Source organism: Vigna unguiculata, chromosome 8 (assembly GCF_037176805.1).
Source record: "Vigna unguiculata cultivar grain cowpea cultivar isolate G323 ecotype 2 chromosome 8, ASM3717680v1, whole genome shotgun sequence".
Lineage (NCBI taxonomy): Eukaryota > Viridiplantae > Streptophyta > Magnoliopsida > Fabales > Fabaceae > Vigna > Vigna unguiculata.
The window spans coordinates 32,941,535-32,947,534 of NC_140799.1; the positions used below are offsets into that span (position 1 = coordinate 32,941,535).

General features: G+C 35.4%; 1 pseudogene; it reads right to left on the reverse strand.

The window, feature by feature from the left end:
* Positions 1-3,162: 3,162 nt before the first annotated feature.
* Positions 3,163-4,009, reverse strand: LOC114195066 (pectinesterase pseudogene; annotated as a pseudogene).
* Between the last annotated feature and the right edge of the window lie 1,991 nt (positions 4,010-6,000).

Below are 6,000 nucleotides of genomic sequence, written 5' to 3' on the forward strand. Positions count from 1 at the left end.
TGAATTTTGATATGGTTGTTGCTTTAGATAATAGTGGTAATTTCACTACTGTCTCTTAAGCCATAACAATTGCTCTAGTGTTAAGTTCCAGCAGATTTGTTTTTTTTTTCATACTGGGCAAACCACTTTTCATAATTATGAGAATAAGCATTTTTTTTAAAAAATTATGAATTTGGGCAAAACGTGTTGGGAGTTCATGTTTTCTCATGAAGAAATCGTGAGGGGGTGTGTGTTTTTGGGTCAGAGTTGGTCAAAGAGAGAGATTGTGTAGGAGCCAAACATTTTCTAATTTAGAAAACATGAAGGGGGGGTGTGTGTTTTTCGGTCAGAGTTGGTCAAAGAGATAAATTGTGTAGGGGCTAAACGTTGTCTAATTTAGAAAACATGAGGGGGGTAGGCGTTTTCTACTAGAAAACGTAGGGGGTAGGACGTTTCCTACTAGAAAAAACAGGGGGTAGGATGTTTTCTAATTGAAAATGTGTAGGGGTAACACGTTTTTAGGTGTTTAATTTTTTTTTCTATTCGCAGCCCCAACCCTTTATTTCGATTCTGGATACTCATATGTTTTTGGTCGCTACGAACCACATATTGTTGCTTTTGATCTTCTTCGCAGGTTAGTTAAGGCCACGCCTTGCTCCAAGCAACAATATGTGGTTCGTAGCGACCAAAAGCATATGAGTATCCGGAATCGAAATAAAGGGTTGGGGTGCGAATAGAAAAAAATTTTAAACATCTAAAAACGTGTTACCCCTACACATTTTCAATTAGAAAACGTCCTACCACCTACGTTTTCTAGTAGAAACCGCCTACCCCCCACGTTTTCTAAATTAGAAAATGTTTGGCCCCCACACGATTTCTATCTTTGACCAACTTTGACCAAAAAACGTATACTCCCCTCACAATTTCTTCATGAGAAAACATGCACCCCTAGAATGTTTTGCCTAAATTTCTTAATTTTTTTTAAAAAAATGCTTATTCTTGTAATTATGAAAAGTGGTTTACCCAGTACATAAAAAAGACCCAGCAGATTTACTATAAAGATCAAAGTTGAACTATATCAGGAGAATGTGGTAGTTCCTTCTAACAAGACCAACCTTTTTTTGGTTAGGGATGGAAGAGGCATCACTATCATTACCGCAGCTAAAAACGCACATGAAGGTCTTGAGGCCTTGGGCACTGCACTGTAGGTAAGTTTATCTATGTCTACACTTACAAGTTACGGGAATATATGACTTTTGAAGGAATGCAAAGACAAAACCAATTATGATTTATTTTATTAAGTCATCATATATATATATATATATATATATATATATATATATATATATATACATACATACATACATCATCAGAGAATTTACAAGTCAAGTTTATAAGGGAATCCAGTAGAATTGAGCCACTGGGAGCCATTAATAAAGTTTCTGGGAGTAAAAGGCTCGACCTCAACAAGATCCGTGATGACCTTGAATCCCTCCCATGTGACTCTTTTGGAGGTATCAGCACCAGCTCCAAATTTTTTATACTCCCTGTAGACTAGAGTGTTAAGACCAATAGTAGTGCCTTCCCACTCTAACCACCTAGCTGGCTAAATTATATCCGTCATAAAACTTTCCATGATGACAGTTCTTGAATAATTCTTCCAAGGCCTCCCTAGATATGTTTAGAAGTTTTGTTTCACGACTTCAAACACGAGAGTGGCACCAATCCTGTAGTTTTGGATTATAATGCCACCTAAGGGTGTCGCAAATTGTCTTCCTTGGACAGTTATAACGTTCTGTTGGCCCGTGAGAGGATTTCTCAATTGGATGTTGTTATGACTTTGGCAAGTGTACCAAGTCGCGCAAGTAGTAACCGGTAAGACCGGGATATCGTTTCCCAAGAGACTCGTGTATACTAAATAATTGTGTAATTAGTGATTAATTTAAACTAATGAATATATTCATGATTTGGGTTTTTATATGCAAGAAAGTAAATATTTCATAAACAATTAAAATTGAACTTGGATATTTGAAGACTCTAGAAAATGGTAAAGGCTAGAAATGCAATGGATTGATATTGTTGGAGTTAGACTTCACCTACTTCACTCTCATGTATATTAAGCAATAAAACTCTTCTCCATTAATTACTAATGTCAACCCACAAGTTTACTCAAACTCTAATCCCTTAGTTGAATGAGCCTAGGTTTCCTTATTTAGAGTCAATTCCTTGAATCCCTAAATAAACAAACCCGCTTTACAAATTAGGGTTTAAGACAACTAATGGGTCAAGTTCCATTCCTAGATACAAGTTCCATTAGGTATCTTGTTCCAATTCAAGGTTTCAAGAGATATTTTCCAATACCTAATGACCCAAATATCATGCAATGAATGGGTAAAACAAAGCAAGCTTTAAATGCATAAACAAAGATACTAGAAATCAATGGAAGAAGCATATATATATATATATATATATTCAAACCATTCGAAAATACATAAGAGTTCAGTGGCTACATCTAACCCCAACAAAAATGGGTTTAGCTCTCCATTGTCATGGAGAGCTCAAGCTTACAAAATGGAAAATGGAAGAGAAAGAGATACAAAGAGGAAGATGGAGTTGTTCCCACAAGCCCTAACACTCCTCCAAGCTCTCCAAATCACGTTGCTCGAGCTCCAAAATGTCCAAGATCGGTTTCCCCTCGCGAAAACAGAAGAAAAAGAGCCAACTTGCCACATCAGCGAAAATGGGCGCCTGGCGGAAGGGTCTCACCGCCAGGCGCTAGCCATCAAACAGTGGGCAAATTCCTCATCTACCGCCCGGCGGTGGCCAGGTGCCGCCAGGCGGTGACCAGCAGTGGCGCCTGGTTGGCGCTTGTCTGGCGCTTGGCGCTGGCGGCCTGTTGCACCTGGCGCTGTATTTTTGTCACCGGGCGCTTCCTGTTGATATTTTTGCTCTTCTCCTTGTTATTCCGGGTCACTCATTTATTTGGACTTTTGGAGCAAAGCTTCCAATCTACAAAAAGGATACAAAAAAAATGGGGATTAGTGGTATATTTGGATCAATGCAACTCACAATGTATTTATTTACAAAAGTAAGGTAAAATTGAGGATTAAGTAGGTTAAAAGCTTTGGAAGAGATGATTTTGCTAATGAAATATAGCTTGGATAATGGTAAAAATTAACATTATCAGATGTCACAATTCTGTAACACCAATTGTGTTGTATTCCCAAAGATGAAATCCATTGTGCCTTCAATTAGACATTTCACAAAGAAATGATAACCCTGCATGACGTAGAAAGTGTCTTGATTTCCAAGTATCTCACAGTTGTAAAATGTTGAGTTACTCCCTGTTACTGCTAGGGCCACCACTTGTTCGTTTGAAGGTCCTACTGAGTTCTGAAAGATGATGTTAGTCGCCAGGAAAGATGTACTTTGAACAACTGTATCACCAAAACAAGAGGTTAACTTTAAAATTGTTTATTTTTTTTTCTACAAACATACTTAACCATGCAAAGTCACAATTAAATAAATTTTAAAAAATGATACCATTACTTTCAAAAGTCATATATTCCCGTAACTTGTAAGTGTAGACATAGATAAATTTACCTATAGTGGTAGTGCCCAAGGCCTCAAGACCTTCATGTGCGTTTTTAGTTGCAGTAATGATGGTGATGCCTCTTTCATCTCCAACCAAAAAAAGGTTGGTCTTGTTAGAAGGAACTACCACATTCTGCTGATATATTCTAACTTTGATCTTTATAGTAAATCTGCTGGAACTTAACACCGGAGTAACTGCTATGGCTTCAGAAACAATAGTGAAATTACAACTACTGTCTGAAGCAACAACCATATCAAAATTTAGACCTACCAGCTCTTGCAGGTCCTGCAACATGTTTGAAGCTTCAAGCATGTCATCATTCTTGCATGCCAGGCCATGCACATCCTGCAACATCCCTTGTTGCGACTTTGGTGGATTCCTTGCATTGGCAATGACTAAGGTGACCAACATCAACAATGACACCAAGTTCTTCATAGTTGGGCTTAGTAGAATGTAGAATATTGAAAGCAGAATGCAGAATGCAGAGTGTAGAATGCAAAGAGTGTAGAGTGTGATGCTTTGAATAAATTTACATGAAAGCAAACTCATATAAATAGGAAGTATAAAATGATCAAACTAACAAACAAAATATGAAGGATTGAGTAAGCTATACGTAATACTAAAATTTTCATTTGGACTTTTTTAGCAACCTTAAGAAAAACATAAGTGAAAAGATAAGTTCCTTAAGTTAAGAGAACTTCCATTAGAAGATGGAGTGAGTTTGTGTTATTAATCCTTTTGGTAAATTCTATGTTTTGGTAGTCCATTAACATCTTATGACTTATGGTTAGATGATAAAACCATGCATTGATACACAAATTCATGTTCACACCCATTTTACTAAATTATGCATGAAATAGCATAATTTTTCTTGCTGCCAAGTTGCTTTAATCCTTTTGGTAAATTCGATGAAGAATTAATTTATATATTGAGTAAGCTACACTTAATACTAAAATTTGGATTTGGATATCCTTAGCAACCTTAAGAAAAACAGATGTGGAAAGATTAGTTCCTTAAGTTAAGAGAACTTCCATTAAAAGATGGAGTGTGTTTGTGCTATTAATCCTTTTGGTAGTCCATTAGCATCATATTACTCATGTTTAGATGATGAAATCATGCATTTATGCACAAATGCATTTCAAGCCCATTTTACTAAATTCTGCATGAAACTAACATACTTTTTCTTGTTACCAAGTTGCTTTAATGAGTGATTTTTAGTTTTGGTGTTTTCTGGACAGATCATCCACACTGCATACCTTAGCATATTAAGAATTGTTCCTAATATTTACAGTGCACAAGAAACATTTTTCATCTTTATGTTAACCAATTCAACCATTGATAGAAATTAGCTTTCATCATTTAGGTTCATTTGGCCATTTTCTAATTTCTTACATATTTTGTTCTTTTCTTTGTTTCTACATTTCATTTGCATCATAATATACTTGTTCAAATGCTAAAATAGCAGTTCATCCATAACAAAGAAACTGAACATGAAATCTGAACCAGTTTTAACATGCTGTTAAAACTCTGTTTTGACTAGTGCTACCAGGTTTGGTTTGATGGGTGATTTTGTGATTCAAGCACATTTTATCATGTTTAGGCATACCATTTAAATGCTAATGTATATAGAAACATGTCCAGACCCTTATCATTGCATCTAGACCCATAAATCTGCATGAATTCACTTTCTAAAAAGTTGTCAAAACTAGTTTTGGTGCATTTGTTATCTTGTTGAGTTTGACATATGATTTTGAGCATTTGGAGTTTTTATTGCAGTTTAACCATTCATTTTACTTATTTTTACATATGTAAACTTGTCTAAGTTTTTTCCATTGCATAAATAATAGTTTATCTCATTCAAGAATTTCATGAAACAATTGGTCAAAACTAAGTTTTCACTTAAGCATTTCATCAAACACTTTTCATTTTTGCATTTAGGGGCCATTTTAGGACGATTTAAGGTCTGGAAAATCTTTCATTCAGTTTTCTCGATAGGTTTACAGGTGAATTTATCATATTATAGCATTTCATCATCATTTGTATATTGATTTGAGAATTTTCCTATTAAAACTCTATCTTGTCTAGTGCTACCAAGTTTGGCTTGATGGTTGATTTTGTGATTCCAACCATCATGTTTAGACCTTCCATTTCCATGATCATGTATATAGAAACAAGTCCAGACCCTTAGCATTGCATCTAGACCCAAAAATCGGCCTGAAATTCATTTTTTAAAAAGTTGTCAAAACCAGTTTTGGTGCATTTGCTGTCTAGTTTAGTTTGACATATGATTTTGAGCATTTGCAGTTTTTAGTGTAGTTTAAACATTCATTTTACTTATTTGTACATATATAAACTTGTCTGTGTCTTTTGATTTGCAAAAATAATAGTTTATCTCATTCAAGCATTTCATCAAACACTTAGTCAAA